Genomic DNA, 22,398 nt, shown 5'->3' on the forward strand with positions numbered 1-22,398 from the left:
AATTCAGTTTATTTTATATAGCCCAATATCACAAATTTGCCTCAGAGGGCTTTACAATCTGTACATATATGACATCCCTGTCCCAGGACCTCACATCGGATCAGGAAAAACTCCCAAATAATTGACTTCCATCTCCTCCAGGGTACCTCTAGTTAAGGTTAAGTCCACCAAAACCATTTGCTCTCAGTAGTTTGATAGCAGAATGGATGAATGTTGCTCTCTTTCGTTGTGTTGACACCATTTTGGTAAACATTTGAACAAAAACTGCTCTCAAGAAGACACTCTGCTGACTGCATTCAAGGGTTATATTTTAATTGCACAAACCCAAAGACATACACAAAGCACAAAATCAGGTGTTCAACAACAAATATACAGTCAATGGTCTGGTTACCATGCTTTTCACCCGGTCATATATGAATGATTTATTGTATCAGTAAACCAGCACTACTAAAATTAGGAGCAAAGATAATTGTATGTTCAATATTTTTAATGGGCCTTAAATGATTAATTAATTTGGTTGCAATCAGTTCAAATTGGATTTAATGCAAATATCTGATAATTTGCAACATTAAAGGGACACTGTGTACATTGTATTGCCATCTAGTGATTTGTGGCAGGTTGCAACCAACTAAATACCCCTAAGCTCAACCCCTCTTTCTAAACATGATGGAGAACTAAGGTGGCCTACAGGTAGGGATAGGTACTGTAACAAGCGCGTGTTACCACGGGTGGTATTACCCTAGCACAGAGACAATAGAGACAGGCACTAGTTAGGTGTTTTTATTAATTGCAGGCAGATGCTGCATTAGCTGCATCTGTAGTGGAGAGCAGCGTAGGTCCGGCATTCTGCCAAATCTCAGCACCCCACTCCTTTGTCCACCTGCACACTTATAATGGGAGCAATCATCATTAGACCCAGGTGAGGCCAATTAGGCCTCCACCTGGTACCGTTCCCTGAGCTTACTCCCCCACTCCCCCGTACCTTTTAGGATTTTGGTACAACTAGGTTTTGGGTTACGGAAAGCATCCTTACCTTCAGAATACAACAACATAAAATAATTTCAAATTGCGAACTGTCAGTTGCTTGCAATTATTTATGTAAAACTCAATATCTACACTAAGTGACCAGAAAAATAGAAATACTTGTCAAATATGAGACAATATCACTTTAACAATGGTGTGGTATTTCTGGAAATTAGCGCAGAATTATTATGCAACAAAGATCTCTTTCGAGACTCAAACTTTTGATCTTAAAAGCCTTTCCAACCCCAACTTTACTAAACTATTAATACACTCTGAAACAAATGATAGTGCTCCAGGCAGTAGCATTGGCGGGGCTTCAGGTCTCTGCAAACTCAGTTGAACATGTCATCCGCAGCAGGCCTTTACAGGCTGCGGCTCATTGACTGTAGTTACATGTTTCTGCTGGCAGGGGGAAGGGCAGCCAAACAATTGGCCTGATCCAAACTGGCACTGCACTAGTACTAGTAGCATCACTTACTTTTCTGGCATGATACTTGTAAAAGAAAAGTAACAATACATGCACATAAGGCTATAATTTGTAAGAATGACCAACAGCAGCAGTGTCATGAAAAGGCACATCTAATTATGCAGTGTTTAAAAATGTACCAACAAGACCATAGCCACACCAACGGTTAGCTTTGACGACAAAGAAGACAATTATTGATATAATGGCCAGCAGTATCGTCAAATAAGGCGTGTCCTGAAATGCCAAGCAAATAGCACACCTCATTGGGTGAGAAACAACTACCAGCGTAAAGTCCAGGAATTAAAAGCAGAGGTCTTTGCTGATCTGCACCCCACTGAATGCACTTTTCTAAACAACATACAGATCGGAAGGTAGAGGTGAATACACGTTAACAATATATTAAATATTTTGCTCGTTACATGCATACAGTGTCTTTCAAAAATAAAAGTAGGTGTACTTAGTTTTTAGGTTTACTTTCTTAACATTCACTGTAACTTGTTTAGGTTTAAGCAACAACAGTACTTGATTTAAGAAAAGATTGTGGTTTTGGTTATGTAAAATAAGTATGCTTGTTAGGTTACTGGGGCAAGCTGAGTACGCAAGTTACAAAGTAACAATAATATAAATAAGTCAAGGTTGAGAACACAAACAGCATTCTCTCGGGCGAAAGTCCCGTGTTTGTTTGACCCATCCATCCTCCACTCCCACCTGTATTATCATGTGCATTTGTTGCCGAACTCCCGCCTTGTAATTAAACTAGTGTCCAATTACATGGGCGGCAAGGACATCAAAGCGTGTGCATGACCCATGCATAGCTACGTCAGATGTGAATCACTGGTGTTCATTCAATGAATTACTGTACTTAATTTGCATACATACACATTACAGTACAGCATTTGCAAACATGTAGTCAAACCGACAAAAATAGTGAGGGATGCACTGATATAAAAACAATATTATCTTTGTATGTCGGCAGCACAACCAAGTAGGAAATAACAATGAACACCATTAAAACAGTCAACAAAGAAACCCTTGAATTGTGTCGCCTAGTTATGGGTAGAGGCAACTCGTTTGGTGAAGCTGTGCTGCAATAACTGTTCCGTATGGCACCGTGTTATTTTTCGGAAGTTGTCAAATGTCAACTTGAACGAGAAAAGAGGTCCTAAAGCTCATCCATCTCTTCCTCTGAAGAATGGGATTCTCCCTTCTGCCGGTTAAAGTTGTTGATCCAAAACAACGTAGCTGAGATTTTAATATGTTTGTCACCCCTAAATACCTAATTTATGGGATGCTTACTGGGCCCACATGATCGAAAGAATGTGTATTTTTCATAACAATGTACAGTATACTGTAAGCTATAATCTGATTTAGGGAATTTGGGTTCTTCCTCTTTTCCATAAAAAGAGGTATCATTTGGCAACTTTGGCTTTGGAAACAATATCAGTGGATGGCTGGCTCAGAGTGGAATGCATTGTAAAAATGGATCATAATTTACTGAACAATTAAATGTTGGTTAACTAACAACGGTTTGGTAGAGGCCAGTGTGCTTTTTAAGATAATGTGTTATATAATGGTTTAAATTAAGGTATAATTAATAGAGAAACTGTTGGTCTGTTGCTGGGGGTTGTTGGGTGTAGCTGAGTTGCTATGCTACAGCTTGTTTATTAGTTGAGGGTTTGTCACAACACAAGTGTACACACACTTCTCATTACAAAATAAACAATTGTACATAAGTGATCCTGATAGGTATCTCCCTTGAGTGTAATATTGTAAGTATGTATATAGATATATAGTATAAATATCTGAAGTTAGTAGAAAACAACGTTGCTTCCTCTCATCTGCCTTTGGCATGCAGTACAACGCATGCATGCGTCATTTGTGCTCTTTGCATACCTACTATTCATTTTGCTTTCATGTGGCAGATATAGCCACTGGCAATTAGCATTTAGACAAGACTTTACAAGAAGTGAATACCTAAAGTAGATGTTGCTACACATTGAGAATATGATATACCACGCCTCTATAATTGGCACATAAAAGGACACTGAATGTGTTGCATGTGTGTGGCTTACAGGGCGGCACGTCTAAGGTGCAGCAGGGGTGATACAGACACGCATGCTGTCCTCAGGAGTTATACGTCAGTCACTCTGTGCCCTGGGTGGACGGTTTAGGACATGCACTATCTTTGTTGAGATGTCATTTTTGGATTTACATTGTGTAATTAGGAAGCCATTTGTCTATGTTGCTGCACCCCTGCCTCGTAATTAAATCATATGGGCATCAAGAACATCAACAAGTCTCTTGTGCGCTCAATTTAGACTATATTGGGCTAGATTGTTTTTTGTTTACTCTATGGCCTCACCTAGACTTTATTCTCAGAAATAACTGTTCAACAAAATTCTACTTAATTTGCACAATATTTACAGAGCATTCAGAAAGTATTCAGACCCTTTTACTTTTGTCCCTATTTGTGTTCCATCCTCTTTCTAGAGCGGGCTGCCCCCTAAACCGAGCAAGCAGAGGAGAAGGTCCTTGGTAAGAGAGGTGACAAGAATATGAATATGTGAGACAAAGTTACAGTATACATATACATAATATATCTTTCCAATGCAAGGGTTAACAGGTTGTTCAGACAGGGTAGTGGTGGTTGTTGTGGTTCTGGTGGGATAGTCAAAGCAATTAAAGTATTGTCTCAAGACCAAAATGTGTTGGCAGCGTTGGATGTAGGCTCTTTCACTAGCACAACTGTAAAAAGTATGCGTGTCATCAGGGTTGGGGGTATTGCCCATTGAGCTGTCCATTACAGAGGTTTCAAGTACGCGTCCTGGTAGTTTTATTTGTTGTGGTGGTGGTAGTTCTGGAAAATTTTGTGGAATAATCACAGCAATCAGTCATGTCTTAAGGCTAATTTGGCAGCTTTGCATGTAGGCTATTCCAGCCCAATCTCTCTCCCTCTCTCCTGTTGAAGCTTCAGTCGTACTACTTTGAATAGTCATATGAATGTGTGGGTGCTGGAGGACAACAGAGCACCATTTGGACTGCTCACATATTCTACCTAGGAGTTGTTGGTGGGCACTGCAGTTGGGGCAGTCCTGTTGCTCTAAAAATACATGTCCCCCTTTCCCTCTCAAAGACTGCATGGCACTTTTTATCGTCCCAGCAAACACGCCAAATAAAAGTAGCAACATCTGTAGTTGAAAACACTAATTCATTCCTATATAATATATCATGAATAAAAGGTCAACTTGATTAATATCTCAGTGGAGAACTCAATCCAAATGCTTCTTCACATCCAAGAATGACAAGTATAAAGCGTAGTTAATTTTTTCTGCAGGGAAGCCGACACGTGGTGCGTGTTTTATTGCACTATATTCAAATATTTTTTATTGCATTCTACTAGATTTTCCTGTTGGTTGAGAATTGATGCTCTAATTCATACCTTAATTTAAATGGCTTTTTCACTAGTGCCAGTTGGACAATTTGTCTCCACAGTATAAACAGTATTAAGTAGTTTTTTGGGTGGAGCGTAGGTGGAGGCAGAATAATTCTCATGTCAGTTAACGCTTGCGAGCAAGTGTTGTAAGCACGCTGTTTTTAATTAATGACTTTCTCTCACATTTACTCACTCCATTTGAATGCAAGTGTTACTTAAGAAAGTTAGCTTGAACTAACGGGACCATATTAACCAATCCTGGTGGCTTTGCTGGGGTAAGAGTAAACAGGATCTCCGTAAAGGATGTCTTGCTAGTTAGCTAGCTTGCTGGTCTAAGTCCAGAGCAGACTAGTTGGCTGGCTTATCTAACAGCAGATAAGCAAACAGCAACTAATACAGAACAACCAAACATAGACCAAACCCCCACAAAAAACACGCAATAATAAGTCTGGTACATCAATGATATTTTATTGATTTATTATTTTGTGCAAGTTAGGATTTTTGTACTTAGAGACAGCATATAAATACATGAATGCAATATGCAACATCTGTGTCATAATGTAAGACAAATCCATTCACCAAAGGTTAAACATAAACCAAAGAGAACACACCCATACAATTAAATACACCAACAATTATATAGGCCTAAATCATATACAACAATCATGGAGTTAAGTAAGGCATTTCAGATAAATGATCATATCTATCGGGTAATTCCAATGACTTTCATAAGAGAGGTTTCCGTTATGTGTAGTGGTAGGTTAATAAGCATGTCTGGGATAATCACAGGTATTTATGGATTGTACATACACCAAATTTGATGGACAATGTAGGATGTAGGTTATGCCACCTGAACAGCTTAAAAAAGAATGTTGGTCGTGAGGGTTGGTATATAGCCCATCTCGTCTTCCGTGACATTCGTTTCCGTTTGGGGATCCGGTAGTTTGAGCAGGATAGTCACAGGCATTTATGTATGGTGCAAACACCAAACCTGCTGGGCATGGTTGGATGTGGGTGTTTCCACCTACACATTGGTAAAATGAATGTTGGTCATCATCTTTAGGGTAGATCCCATCCGCTTTTCCGTGACAGAATCCATGAAGTGTACTGGTATTGCGAGCAGGATGGTCACAATAATCTTTCGATGAGTTATACACCAAACCTGCTGGGCATGGTTGGACAAAGGTGTTTCCAGCTACACATTGGTAAAATGAATGTTGGTCATCAGTTTTAGGGTAGTTTCCATCCGCTTTTCCGTGACAGAATCCATCAAGTGTACTGGTGTTTTGAGCAGGATGGTCACAATAATCTTTGGATGAGTTATACACCAAACCTGCTGGGCATGGTTGGACAAAGGTGTTTTCAGCTACACATTGGTAAAATGAATGTTGGTCATCAGTTTTCGGGTAGTTTCCATCTGCTTTTCCGTGACAGAATCCATGAAGTGTACTGGTATTTTGAGCAGGATGGTCACAATAATCTTTGGATGAGTTATACACCAAACCTGCTGGGCATGGTTGGACAAAGGTGTTTCCAGCTACACATTGGTAAAATGAATGTTGGTCATCAGTTTTCGGGTAGTTTCCATCCGCTTTTCCGTGACAGAATCCATGAAGTGTACTGGTATTTTGAGCAGGATGGTCACAATAATCTTTGGATGAGTTATACACCAAACCTGCTGGGCATGGTTGGACAAAGGTGTTTCCAGCTACACATTGGTAAAATGAATGTTGGTCATCAGTTTTCGGGTAGTTTCCATCCGCTTTTCCGTGACAGAATCCATCAAGTGTACTGGTGTTTTGAGCAGGATGGTCACAATAATCTTTGGATGAGTTATACACCAAACCTGCTGGGCATGGTTGGACAAAGGTGTTTCCAGCTACACATTGGTAAAATGAATGTTGGTCATCGGTTTTCGGGTAGTTTCCATCCGCTTTTCCGTGACAGAATCCATCAAGTGTACTGGTGTTTTGAGCAGGATGGTCACAATAATCTTTGGATGAGTTATACACCAAACCTGCTGGGCATGGTTGGACAAAGGTGTTTCCAGCTACACATTGGTAAAATGAATGTTGGTCATCAGTTTTCGGGTAGTTTCCATCCGCTTTTCCGTGACAGAATCCATGAAGTGTACTGGTATTTTGAGCAGGATGGTCACAATAATCTTTGGATAAGTTATACACCAAACCTGCTGGGCATGGTTGGACAAAGGTGTTTCCAGCTACACATTGGTAAAATGAATGTTGGTCATCAGTTTTCGGGTAGTTTCCATCCGCTTTTCCGTGACAGAATCCATGAAGTGTACTGGTATTTTGAGCAGGATGGTCACAATAATCTTTGGATGAGTTATACACCAAACCTGCTGGGCATGGTTGGACAAAGGTGTTTCCAGCTACACATTGGTAAAATGAATGTTGGTCATCGGTTTTCGGGTAGTTTCCATCCGCTTTTCCGTGACAGAATCCATCAAGTGTACTGGTGTTTTGAGCAGGATGGTCACAATAATCTTTGGATGAGTTATACACCAAACCTGCTGGGCATGGTTGGACAAAGGTGTTTCCAGCTACACATTGGTAAAATGAATGTTGGTCATCAGTTTTTGGGTAGTTTCCATCCGCTTTTCCGTGACAGAATCCATGAAGTGTACTGGTATTTTGAGCAGGATGGTCACAATAATCTTTGGATGAGTTATACACCAAACCTGCTGGGCATGGTTGGACAAAGGTGTTTCCAGCTACACATTGGTAAAATGAATGTTGGTCATCAGTTTTCGGGTAGTTTCCATCCGCTTTTCCGTGACAGAATCCATCAAGTGTACTGGTGTTTTGAGCAGGATGGTCACAATAATCTTTGGATGAGTTATACACCAAACCTGCTGGGCATGGTTGGACAAAGGTGTTTCCAGCTACACATTGGTAAAATGAATGTTGGTCATCGGTTTTCGGGTAGTTTCCATCCGCTTTTCCGTGACAGAATCCATCAAGTGTACTGGTGTTTTGAGCAGGATGGTCACAATAATCTTTGGATGAGTTATACACCAAACCTGCTGGGCATGGTTGGACAAAGGTGTTTCCAGCTACACATTGGTAAAATGAATGTTGGTCATCAGTTTTCGGGTAGTTTCCATCCGCTTTTCCGTGACAGAATCCATGAAGTGTACTGGTATTTTGAGCAGGATGGTCACAATAATCTTTGGATGAGTTATACACCAAACCTGCTGGGCATGGTTGGACAAAGGTGTTTCCAGCTACACATTGGTAAAATGAATGTTGGTCATCAGTTTTCGGGTAGTTTCCATCCGCTTTTCCGTGACAGAATCCATGAAGTGTACTGGTATTTTGAGCAGGATGGTCACAATAATCTTTGGATGAGTTATACACCAAACCTGCTGGGCATGGTTGGACAAAGGTGTTTCCAGCTACACATTGGTAAAATGAATGTTGGTCATCGGTTTTCGGGTAGTTTCCATCCGCTTTTCCGTGACAGAATCCATCAAGTGTACTGGTGTTTTGAGCAGGATGGTCACAATAATCTTTGGATGAGTTATACACCAAACCTGCTGGGCATGGTTGGACAAAGGTGTTTCCAGCTACACATTGGTAAAATGAATGTTGGTCATCAGTTTTTGGGTAGTTTCCATCCGCTTTTCCGTGACAGAATCCATGAAGTGTACTGGTATTTTGAGCAGGATGGTCACAATAATCTTTGGATGAGTTATACACCAAACCTGCTGGGCATGGTTGGACAAAGGTGTTTCCAGCTACACATTGGTAAAATGAATGTTGGTCATCAGTTTTCGGGTAGTTTCCATCCGCTTTTCCGTGACAGAATCCATCAAGTGTACTGGTGTTTTGAGCAGGATGGTCACAATAATCTTTGGATGAGTTATACACCAAACCTGCTGGGCATGGTTGGACAAAGGTGTTTCCAGCTACACATTGGTAAAATGAATGTTGGTCATCAGTTTTAGGGTAGTTTCCATCCGCTTTTCCGTGACAGAATCCATGAAGTGTACTGGTATTTTGAGCAGGATGGTCACAATAATCTTTGGATGAGTTATACACCAAACCTGCTGGGCATGGTTGGACAAAGGTGTTTCCAGCTACACATTGGTAAAATGAATGTTGGTCATCAGTTTTCGGGTAGTTTCCATCCGCTTTTCCGTGACAGAATCCATGAAGTGTACTGGTATTTTGAGCAGGATGGTCACAATAATCTTTGGATGAGTTATACACCAAACCTGCTGGGCATGGTTGGACAAAGGTGTTTCCAGCTACACATTGGTAAAATGAATGTTGGTCATCGGTTTTCGGGTAGTTTCCATCCGCTTTTCCGTGACAGAATCCATCAAGTGTACTGGTGTTTTGAGCAGGATGGTCACAATAATCTTTGGATGAGTTATACACCAAACCTGCTGGGCATGGTTGGACAAAGGTGTTTCCAGCTACACATTGGTAAAATGAATGTTGGTCATCAGTTTTTGGGTAGTTTCCATCCGCTTTTCCGTGACAGAATCCATGAAGTGTACTGGTATTTTGAGCAGGATGGTCACAATAATCTTTGGATGAGTTATACACCAAACCTGCTGGGCATGGTTGGACAAAGGTGTTTCCAGCTACACATTGGTAAAATGAATGTTGGTCATCAGTTTTCGGGTAGTTTCCATCCGCTTTTCCGTGACAGAATCCATCAAGTGTACTGGTGTTTTGAGCAGGATGGTCACAATAATCTTTGGATGAGTTATACATCAAACCTGCTGGGCATGGTTGGACAAAGGTGTTTCCAGCTACACATTGGTAAAATGAATGTTGGTCATCAGTTTTAGGGTAGTTTCCATCCGCTTTTCCGTGACAGAATCCATGAAGTGTACTGGTATTTTGAGCAGGATGGTCACAATAATCTTTGGATGAGTTATACACTAAACCTGCTGGGCATGGTTGGACAAAGGTGTTTCCAGCTACACATTGGTAAAATGAATGTTGGTCATCAGTTTTTGGGTAGTTTCCATCCGCTTTTCCGTGACAGAATCCATGAAGTGTACTGGTATTTTGAGCAGGATGGTCACAATAATCTTTGGATGAGTTATACACCAAACCTGCTGGGCATGGTTGGACAAAGGTGTTTCCAGCTACACATTGGTAAAATGAATGTTGGTCATCAGTTTTAGGGTAGTTTCCATCCACATTTCCATGACAGAATCCATCAAGTGTACTGGTGTTTTGAGCAGGATGGTCACAATAATCTTTGGATGAGTTATACACCAAACCTGCTGGGCATGGTTGGACAAAGGTGTTTCCAGCTACACATTGGTAAAATGAATGTTGGTCATCAGTTTTCGGGTAGTTTCCATCCGCTTTTCCGTGACAGAATCCAAGAAGTGTACTGGTATTTTGAGCAGGATGGTCACAATAATCTTTGGATGAGTTATACACCAAACCTGCTGGGCATGGTTGGACAAAGGTGTTTCCAGCTACACATTGGTAAAATGAATGTTGGTCATCAGTTTTTGGGTAGTTTCCATCCGCTTTTCCGTGACAGAATCCATGAAGTGTATTGGTATTTTGAGCAGGATGGTCGCAATAATCTTTGTATGAGTTATACACCAAACCTGCTGGGCATGGTTGGACAAAGGTGTATCCAGCTACACATTGATGAAATGAATGTTGGTCAACAGGGTTAGCGTAGTTCCCATCCGCTCGTCCATGACAGGGGTTTACAAAAAGTAATGGAATTCCAGTTGCAAGGTCAGGTAAACCTAAAAGAATTACAGTCAGATTTGTGTTAATAGTTCTTTCTGAAAGAGCACATATTTTAACTCTGCATAATGAAAATGTATAAATGTAATAAAAAGGGATTACATTAAAGATAATAACATTAAATCACCACTACCCCATCCCTTGCTGGTTTTCTAATTGTTGAGTTAAGGACATCATTTTTTGCATAGTATGACTGTTAATTATGAATTATACATGTTATAAACTTACCCAAGCTTGCGATGATCACACAGAGACCTTCAAAGTGACAGACTGGTTAGTATCAGGTTTAAAATTAGCTTAACAGGGTACTGTACCCATAAGCGAGTTCAACATACCCAGGCTATGTTTTGGTAATCTGGTTAAACTAACCCTAACAACCGCAATCCCATTAAGATGGTTATCTACTCCGTAAATCAATCCAGGGTTTCTTAATCTGGTTATGAGTGTGTTCACATAAAAAGAGGCGGTGTTTGCAGCATCTGACCAATCACCACAACGGACAAGTCTGCCGTCAGCAGAGCGAAGACAAAATTATAATATCGGACTAATACGTTGAAGTTAAACACGTAATTCACTGTTAAGGTATCAAGGTTTAAACTCACAAACGAAGGAAGACCAGCCGGCCAGAAAATGCCTACTGTATTAATGCGTACATTAACAGATCTATGAAATTACTGCTTGATGCAGTGATATTCTAAATCAGTTTATTTACACATTCACACAGTTCTGTGACTTCTTGCCATCTGTCTTTTTTGCATGTATCTGTTTAAACTGTTACTTTTAGTTTGAATTCATGACTTTAACTTCTTCCTAATTGTCTATTAATAATATACAATCCATGACCGAGCTTTGATTGGTCAGGAGGAGCTGCTTTTATACGAGTTGACCTCCTATCTTTAACATCACCTTCTCCGGAGCGAGTTAGGTGTTTAGCATAAGTAACCATGGCAATCTATGCAGGTAAGAAGTTAACCTCTGTCATGGAACTAAAAACCCAGACCTAACACTGAAGTTACCTAACACACCCTCTACCCTGCACAGCATAGGCCCAAGGTCAAAATTAACAATAACAAAATGAAAAAGAAAAAAACAAATATTATAACGCTGTGTGGATTATCAAGAATATAAAGTGAATTACATTAACTGTAACTATTATCTGAGTGGCAAAAACATAGGTGAACAAACCAAAATTACAATAATGTTAATATAAATTCATTAATCCACTAAGCCTTTTGCTTTTAGGCAAGTGCAAGCAAAAGAGTTATTTAAGACCATGTTGGTCTTCAACAGATACCATAGACCACTTGAAGTAAGTTAAAAAATAGTTTTTTGTGATTTGGGGCCTTACCTGCAGTTAGAGTGAGCTTGCACATTGCCCCACTATGTGGGTAAGCAGAAACAGAAGCATTTGATTAATGTGCAGTGAAAACAAATATGAAAACAATTATTAACAAGTCAAACAAATACTCATCCTGAGCCAAATATTTATAAATTGGTCCCACAAATTGTTTTTATTTTAAGTCAGAAAACCTGACAGCATAATACACAAACTTGCTGCATCATCTTTAGAAAGTGTGTCACTTTAATATTCTGTGATGTGTCCAGCAGTGCCAATAGGCAGTTTGTGGTTTTTAAAGTATTGGAAAAACTGGTGCATTTTAGCATATAAGATAAAGCCAACAGCCACTGTCAGCCCCTACCAAAATATGTAAGGCATATTCTCAATTATCACCTTGATAAACATTCAAATTGTACAATTAAGTGAACCGAATTGAGAGAAAAAATCTACAATACAGCTATCGAATGCCTAAAGTATAGGTAGAGAGTAGGAAGGACATAGTGGTACTCAGCATCTTCCAACACATACAGAATCCCTTTATTTGTTATAACTCATATTTGATATATGTATAGCAATATACACTGCAACACAAGCAAAACAGTGAAGAAGTGGTTTGTTAAAATCGTAGTAAAAGTTATACTTACAAATGGTGAAAGAAGCAAACACTGTCTCTCTGCTGTGACTGATGACTGACAGATGTCTCTCTGCGATGCTTTAAATGGGTATGAAGCTGACGAGGTGTGGCAATAAAGTAGGTCACAATGTTCCAATTTTGCAATTGTACACTGAAAAACACCAATTTCACACCCAATTTTAATGAGTAGCTGTGGGTGTGGGCTTTCTGATGTGCACAGTTGTAAAGCATTCTTGGCCCAGCAGGGTTGGCATGAGCCCCTTTAGATTTTTAAATAATCTGTGGGTAATAATGTAGGACATTTACAGCAATTGAGAGGAGTTGTTGTGGTCGGAGCTGTCATGAGACAGTCACAGCAATTGCATACATATACTGTATCTCCTTACATCATGTAATGTTGTTCGAGCCTTATATTTTTGTTTTGATTACAAATTATTTCATGTAATTTATTTGTATGATTGAAATACGTTACTTTCACCATATGAATGGGAATTAAATTCATATTCAGAATAATATAGACTTGTTTATATTAATCTGATGAGGATCAGATGTGATAAGAGGAAGGGGTGGGACAGAGTATCTGGTGTTTTATTACGTGTAGAATAGGATAGCAGCACAGTCTTTGACCTCATTTTAGACTTATTATGGTTTTAAGTTTGATAAAAGTGTAAATAAATCGATCAAATGACAGAAATGGAATCGGCGTCTGTAGAGTTGTGATTCTTTTTAACGTGTGTGTCGAGAAACGGAATCCTGTAACATGGCACAGAATATAAGAAGTACAAAGAACAGGACACCACAGAATATAAGAAGTACAAAGAACAGGCCACCACAGAATATAAGAAGTACAAAGAACAGGTTATCACAGAATATAATAAGTACAAAGAACAGGCTACCACAGATGTTGTTTTGCATATATTTATTAATCTCCTGGAGTCTAGTAGCAACTGACCTGGAACTACAGGTAAAAAAACTGCCTTTTAACTAATCATGCCTTACGATGCTCTTAAAGACGAAAAACTAGTCATAAAAAAGAGAACAATCTTCAAGTACTTTTAGGCAGAGCAAGAATAAATGTATTTTGTTGTTGTGCATATAGATTAAAAGGGTATTTGGTTTTCACCTCAAATGGTCATCAAAAGGGCAGAAGTAGAAGGAAAAGAAAGGATTGTAAACATGGATTGTAAACTTTGTGAACATAATATATCGTGAATTATTTTTGCACAAAATATATTCTATTAATTCATTGCTCCAGAGAAAACAACAAAATAACTGAATATTAATATATAGGAAAAAATAAACAATAACCATACAAATCACATCACTCAGGACAATAAAATCTGATCAAGCTCTCGTGTTGAGATCATTATGACATGACACAAATTATTGAGACAAAGTAACATCACATGCTCAGAACAAGGCTAGTTTTATTGTTACATTAAGGAACAGCATTTAAGGCACATCTAATTACACAATGATTACAAATTCTCCAACTAGAACAAATATACTTCACATGCAATGTCTATGGGCAGCTGTAGGTGTTGGCTATCTGATGAGCACAGTTGGAAACCATTCTTGGGACAGCAGGGTTGGCATGAGCTCCTTTGGATTTTCCAAAACAGCAGTTTTCAGGATATTCAGATAGGGTAGTGGTGGTTTTAGTGGTGGTTGTTGGTCATGGGAGTTGTGGTAGCTGTAGCAGGGGTGGTTGTGGTCGTGGCAGTTATTGTTGGACAGTCACAACAATTGCAGTATTCTTTACAGACAAAATATGTGTTGGATGTGTTGTAAGTGTTGGATGTAGGCTAACCCACCAGCACAGCTGTGAAAGGAATGTGGGTCATTAGGGTTGGGGTATTGCCCAATGGCTTTGTCCATTACAGGATGGTCCTGATATGTGTCCCGTTCACTTAAGTTGCTATGGTGGTGGGAGTTGTGGGGCTGAGAGCTGTAATTGCCTTGATACTCACAGCAATTACAGTATTGGCTAAAGACTAATTTAGTTTGGCAATGTTGGATGAAGGCTATTCAAGTCCTATATATATTGTTGTGGTCGTGCAAAAAGGCATTTGGTTTTTACCTCAAATTGTCGTAATTTAGGGTAAAATAAATGTTTTTAAACATTGTAGAAGATAATATATTGTGAATTATTTAATCACAAAATGTATTCTATCAATCCACTGCTCCAGAGAAAAACAAACAAAAATAATTAAATATGAATATATAGTAAACAATACATAATAACCATACAAATCACATCACTCTCACTCAAGTCTGATCAAGCTCTTGTGTTGACAAATTCTATGATAGAAAAGGGTTTATAATATATTTCTACTGTATCCAAATACATTTTGACATAAGTGCTGAGTCATTGTAAAATGGTCTCTGATATGTCCAAGGAACATTAAGGTTAGATGTTAGACAACATATTATTGAAGTAAGTTCAGTCTCATAACATGTCATGTATCTTCAATCTTAAGTATACAGCTCTGGTCACAGCAAATAATATTAAATGACATGTTTAAAGCTGAAGAAGATGAAGATATAACTGACTCTTTGACCCCCATCATGAACAAAATGCTTTCATAAAATACTTTTTATTTTAACAGCAGTACTCCACATTGTTTCACCAACAATCACAGACACAGACACAAACAACTGCTCTGGTTTAATATATTTTTTTTGTCATTTCAAGAGCTAAATCTGGATTCATAGCTCATAATGTTTTTAATTAAAAAAATGCCTGGATTGGTCCTGATCTTAAATATAATAGCAAGGTTTGTTTCCTAGACAGTCACACCAATGAAGTAAATGCCACAGTTCTGTATTTGACGGTCAGAGCTAGAAAGTCAATGTACAGAGGGTGGGAGATGATATTGAATTGGTGAAACAAACACAGGACTTGCACACAGAAGTCTGTTGTTCATGTACTGTGTGAAACCAAGTCATCATTGACATATTTAACCTTAGCTTTATTACCTAACTAATATACTTTTCTAATGCCAGTTTCGTAAAAAAAAAGGGACTTATTTCACACAATTAATTGCTAGCCAGTTTTGCTAAATTAAACCCCTTGTTATTGATTTTAAGAAGTGGTCAGACACAAAGAGATATACATAAATGTAAAATATATATATATATAATTAATACTAATGTGACATTTTTTTCATAAAATGTTTTGTTTTGTACATTATATTTCTTCAAATCCTTCTGAGATTAATGTGCCACAAATAAATGGGGAATATAATATTAATAAACTTAAAAAGTACTACAGAACCATTGCAGTGCTCTTGTATTATATTGAACAAGTATTTATATTTTTCTGGTCCAGGCAATTAAAAGCTTGATAATGGTTTAAATTAAGGTATAATTAATAGAGAAACTGTTGGTCTGTTGCTGGGGGTTGTTGGGTGTAGCTGAGTTGCTATGCTACAGCTTGTTTATTAGTTGAGGGTTTGTCACAACACAAGTGTACACACACTACTCATTACAAAATAAACAATTGTACATAAGTGATCCTGATAGATATCTCCCTTGAGTGTAATCTTGTAAGTATGTATATAGATATATAGTATAAATATCTGAAGTTAGTAGAAAACTACGTTGCTTCCTCTCATCTGCCTTTGGCATGCAGTACAACGCATGCATGCGTCATTTGTGCTCTTTGCATACCTACTATTCATTTTGCTTTCATGTGGCAGATATAGCCACTGGCAATTAGCATTTAGACAAGACTTTACAAGAAGTGAATACCTAAAGTAGATGTTGCTACAAATTGAGAATATGATATACCACGCCTCTATAATTGGCACATAAAAGGACACTGAATGTGTTGCATGTGTGTGGCTTACAGGGCGGCACGTCTAAGGTGCAGCAGGGGTGATACAGACACGCATGTCATTAGGAGGCATACGTCAGTCACTGGGTCCTTAGGATATGCACTATCTTTGTTGAGATGTCATTTTTGGATTTACATTGTGTAATTAGGAAGCCATTTGTCTATGTTGCTGCACCCCTGCCACTGGGCGACTGTGGGTCAGTGGTTAGCAGGTCCGTCTTTCATTCAGGGGGTTAGTGGTTCAATCCCCGCCCTAGTTGATGTGTCCTTGAGCAAGACACTTAACCCTGAGTTGTTCCCTGTAGCTGTGTATGAATGTAACATGATTGTAAGTTGCTTTGGATAAAAGTGTCAGCTAAATGTAATGTAATTAAATCATATGGGCATCAAGAACATCAACAAGTATAAAATTATCTAATTTGTGCGCCCAATTTAGACTATATTGGGCTAGATTTTTTTTATTTACTCTATGGCCTCACCTAGAGTTTATTCTTGGAAATAACTGTTCAACAAAATTCAAATTAATTTGGATAATATTTACAGAGCATTCAGAAAGTATTCTGTGCCTATATATGTTCCATCCTCTTTCTAGAGCGGGCTGCCCCTAAACCGATCAAGCAGAGGAGAATGGCCTTGGTAAGAGAGGTGACAAGCTTTTAATTGCCTGCGTAAAGGGACCAGACAAATATAAATACTTGCTCAATAAAAATAAAATCCAGAAGATTCATAAATATAAGGAAAACAACATATGTGGTAACCTGTTCTTTGTACTTATATTCTGTGCCATGTTACAGGATTCCGTTTCTCGATTCACACGTTAAAAAGAATCACAACTCTGCAGACGTTAATTCCATTTCTGTCATTTGATCGATTTATTGAAACTTTTATCAAACTTAAAACCATAATAAGTCTAACATGAGGTCAAATACTGTGCTGCTATCCTATTCTACACAAAGTAAAACACCAGATACTCTGTCCCACCCCTTCCTCTTATCACATCTGATCCTCATCAGATTAATATAAATAAATCTATATTATTCTGAATATGAATTTAATTTCTATTTATATGGTAAAAGTAACGTATTTCGATCACACAAATAAATTACATGATATAATTTGTAATCAAAACAAAAATATATGGCTCGAACAACATTACATGATGTAAGGAGATATATGTATGCAATTGCTGTGACTGTCTCATGACAGCTCCCACCACCACAACTCCTCTCAATTGCTGTAAATGTCCTACATTATTACCCACAGATTATTTAAAAATCTAAAGGGGCTCATGCCAACCCTGCTGGGCCAAGAATGCTTTACAACTGTGCACGTCAGAAAGCCCACACCCACAGCTACTCATTCAAATTGGGTGTGAAATTGGTTTGTTTCCTTCTGGGAAACATTTAATTAAGGTGTAATTAAGATGTGCCTTATATGCTCTTCCTCATTTCAACAAGGAAAATAGCCTTGTTCTGTCCATGTATTGTTACTTTGTCTCAACAATTTGTGTATTTTGATAAACCTTACATCGTATCATAATGTTGTATTACATATATCTGTTCCCACTCATGTGTAAACGTTTTTCTTGAAAGCTGTACTTTGTTGTTTATTGCATTACTTTTATCTTACATTAGGCGAGTATCTTTATTTTTATGGTCACTCAGTATGAATAATGAGTTTTATGCAGCCAATAAAGCAATCGACAGCTACCAATGTGACATTATAATAAAAAAAGGTTATTTGTCTTTTTGTTGTATTAATCAACCCATATAATGCCAACATTTACCCACATTTGAAAATATCCAATCATTGTGACTTTAGTAACCGTTTGAAATAAACAATGAGTCACAACTGTGATAACCACTTTTATTCTGTGCCAGTTTCCATCGGTGGACAATTGCAAAATTGGAACATTGTGACGTACTTTATTGCCACACCTCGTCAGCTTCATACCCATTTAAAGCATCGCAGAGAGACATCTGTCAGTCATCAGTCACAGCAGAGAGACAGTGTTTGCTTCTTTCACCATTTGTAAGTATAACTTTTACTACGATATTAACAAACCACTTTTTTACTGTTTTGCTTGTGTTGCAGTGTATATTGCTATACATATATCAAATATGAGGGATAATAAATAAAGGGATTCTGTTGGATTTGTTGGAAGATGCTGAGTACCACTATGTCCTTCCTAATCTCTACCTATACTTTAGGCATTCGATTGATGTATTGTACATTTTTTCTCTCAATTCGGTTCACTTAATTGTACAATTTGAATGTTTATCAAGGGGATAATTGAGAATATGCCTTACATATTTTGGTAGTGGCTGACAGTGGCTGTTTGCTTTATCTTAAATGCTAAATTACACCAGTTTTTCTAATACTTTAAAAACCACAAACTGCTTAGTGGCACTGCTGGACACACCACAGAATATGAAAGTGACACACTTTCTAAAGACGATGCAGCAAGTTTGTGTATTATGCTGTCAGGTTTTCTGACTTGAAATGAAAACAATTTGTGGGACCAATTTATAAATGTTTGGCTCAGGATGAGTATTTGTTTGACTTGTTAATAATTGTTTTCATATTTGTTTCCGCTGCACATTAATCAAATGCTGCTGTTTCTGCTTACCCACATAGTGTCAAAATGTGCAAGCTCACTCTAACTGCAGGTAAGGCCCCAAATCACAAAAAGCTATCTTCTAACTTACTTCCAGTGGTCTATGGTATCTGTTGAAGATCAACATGGTCTTAAACAACTCTTTTGCTTGCACTTGCCTAAAAGCAAAATGCTTAGTGGATTAATGAATTTATATTAACATTATTGTAATTTTGGTTTGTTTACCTATGTTTTTGCCACTCAAATAATAATTACAGTTAATGTAATTCACTCTATATTCTTGATAATCCACACATCGTTATAATACCTATGTTTTCTTTTTCTTTTGTTATTGTTAATTTTTGGGTGGACTGACCTTGGGCCTGTGCTGTGCAGGGTAGAGGGTGTGTTAGGTAACTTCAGTGTTAGGTCTGGGTTTTTAGTTCCATGACAGAGGTTTACTTCTTACCTGCATTGATTGCCATGGTTACTTATGCTAAACACCTAACTCGCTCCGGAGAAGGTGATGTTAAAGATAGGAGGTCAACTCGTATAAAAGCAGCGCCTCCTGACCAATCAAAGCTCGGTCATTGATTGTATATTATTATTAGACAATTAGGAAGAAGTTAAAGTCATGAATTCAGACTAAAATTAACAGTTTAAACAGATACATGCAAACAAGACAGATGGCAAGAAGTCGCAGAACTGTGTGAATGTGTAAATAAACTGATTTAGAATATCACTGCTTCAAGCAGTAATTTCGAATATCTGTTAATGTACGCATTAACACAGTAGGCATTTTCTGGCCTTCCTTCGTTTGTCAGTTTAAACCTTGTTACCTTAACAGTGAATTACGTGTTTAACTTCAACGTATTAGTCCGATATTATAATTTTGTCTTCGCTCTGCTGACGGCAGACTTGTCCGTTGTGGTGATTGGTCAGATGCTGCAAACACCGCCTCTTTTTATGTGAACACACTTATAACCAGATTAAGAAACCCTGGATTGATTTACGGAGTAGATAACCATCTTAATGGGATCGCGGTTGTTAGGGTTAGTTTAACCAGATAACCAAAACATAGCCTGGGTATGTTGAACTCACTTATGGGTACAGTCCCCTGTTAAGCTGAGTTTGAACCTGATACTAACCAGTCTGTCACTTTGAAGGTCTCTGTGTGATCATCGCCAGCTTGGGTAAGTTTATAACATGTATAATTCATAATTAACAGTCTTACTATTCAAAAAATGATGTCCTTAACTCAACAATTAGAAAACCAGCAAGGGATGGGGTAGTGGTGATTCAATGTCATTATCTTTAATGTAATCCCTTTTTATTACTTTTATACATTTTCGTTATGCAGAGTGAAAATATGTGCTCTTTCAGAAAGAACTATTAACACAAATCTGTAATTATTTTAGGTTTACCTGGCCTTGTGACAGGAAATCCATTATTTCCTTTAAACCCCTGTCATGGAAGAGCGGATGGGAACTACGCTAACCCTTTAGACCAACATTCATTTTACCAATGTGTAGCTGGACACACCTTTGTCCAACCATGCCCAGCAGGTTTGGTGTATGCACCATACAAAAATGCCTGTGACTATCCTGCTCAAACTACCGGATCCCCAAACGGAAACGACTGTCACGGAAGAACAGATGGGCAATATACCAACCCTCATGACCAACATTCGTTTTTAAGCTGTTCAGGTGGCATAACCTACATCCTACAATGCCCATCAAATTTGGTGTATGTAGAATCCATAAATGCCTGTGACTATCCTGCTCAAACTACCGGATCCCCAAACGGAAACGACTGTCACGGAAGACCAGATGGGCAATATACCAACCCTCATGACCAACATTCTTTTTTAAGCTGTTCAGGTGGCATAACCTACATCCTAAAATGCCCATCAAATTTGGTGTATGTAGAATCCATAAATGCCTGTGACTATCCCAGACATCCTTATTAACCTACCACTACACATAACGGAAACCTCTCTCATGAAAGTCATGGGAAATAGCCCATAGATATGTCCATTTATCTGAAATGCCTTACTTAACTCCATGATCGTTGTATATGATTTAGGCCTATGTAATTATTGGGGTATTTAATTGTATGGGTGTGTTCTCTTTGGTTTATGTTTAACCTTTGGTGAATGGATTTGTCTGACATTATGACACAGATGTTGCATATTGCATTCATGTATTCATGTGCTGTCTCTAAGTACAAAAATCCTAACTTGCTCAAAATAATGACGAAATAATAAATCAATAAAATATCACCAATATACCAGACTTATAATGGCATGTTTTTTTTTTGGGGGGGGGGGGGGGTTGATCTATGTTTGGTTGTTCTCTATTGGTTGCTGTTTGCCTATCTGCTGTTTGTGAAAATGAAAAACACAATATAAACCTTTTTATAATAAGCCCAACAGCTGGCCAGTGGCAGTGTAGAGTGGCAGAGCAACAGGACTGCCCCAACTGCAGTGCCCAACAACAACTCCTAGGTAGAATATGTGAGCAGTCCAAATGGTGCTCTATTATCTTCCAGCAGCCACACATTCATATGACTATTGAAAGTAGAACGACTGAATAGTCGTACTAGTATACGACTGAATAGTCGTACTAGTCAACAAGACACACCTTCTGTTATCCTCCAGCAGCCACACATTCATATGACTATTGAAAGTAATACGACTGAAGCCTCAACAGGAGAGAGGTAGATTATGTGTTTGTATTGTAACTTTGTCTCAATAATTGTGTATTTAACATACCGCAAATCATGTCATCAGGGAGTCTTAATAGTAACTGGCAGTAAATGAACTGGCATGTTATGGCTGTAACTCTCAGTTTATCTAAACCTGTTATGTTTATTATTTGCTGGACTCTACAGGGCTGAAATATCCTAGATCTAACACTACAAAACAAATGTGGTCCTTAAAAAATACTGCAATTACTGTTGGTATCCTGGCATCAATCATTGATACCACAAACCTGTGCGTTAATTATCCATAAAAGTGTAAAGTCAGATGTCTAGTGTTGCTCACTGATTAATTAACTTGTTAGAAAAAAATTGTTCCCGACACCTAACTTCCACAGAAGTGGTTTTGATTAATTTACAGCTGTTTAATATTCTGTCTGTAAGGTGCAGTCTATTACTGATGTGGAGTTCAAATCCAAATGAGGACCACTTGATGTGATTTAGCATATTTTTAGCATACAACTTAATTGGATTCCAGTTGAAAGAAACTTGTTCAATGAAGGTGAGACTTGTAATTATTAATAATGAAGTCGCCTCAATAAAAGCTTCTGGG

At 38.3% G+C, this 22,398-nt stretch overlaps 1 long non-coding RNA gene across 1 annotated transcript; it reads left to right on the plus strand.

Moving 5' to 3' along the window:
- Nucleotides 1-18,458: 18,458 nt before the first annotated feature.
- On the plus strand, nt 18,459-21,379 carry LOC117733694. The gene is made up of 4 exons (XR_004609762.1): nt 18,459-18,520; nt 19,127-19,158; nt 20,252-20,278; nt 20,504-21,379. It is a non-coding gene; the product is annotated as an uncharacterized LOC117733694 (long non-coding RNA).
- Nucleotides 21,380-22,398: the final 1,019 nt, after the last annotated feature.

This window comes from Cyclopterus lumpus, chromosome 7 (genome assembly GCF_009769545.1).
Source record: "Cyclopterus lumpus isolate fCycLum1 chromosome 7, fCycLum1.pri, whole genome shotgun sequence".
In the NCBI taxonomy this organism is placed as follows: domain Eukaryota; kingdom Metazoa; phylum Chordata; class Actinopteri; order Perciformes; family Cyclopteridae; genus Cyclopterus; species Cyclopterus lumpus.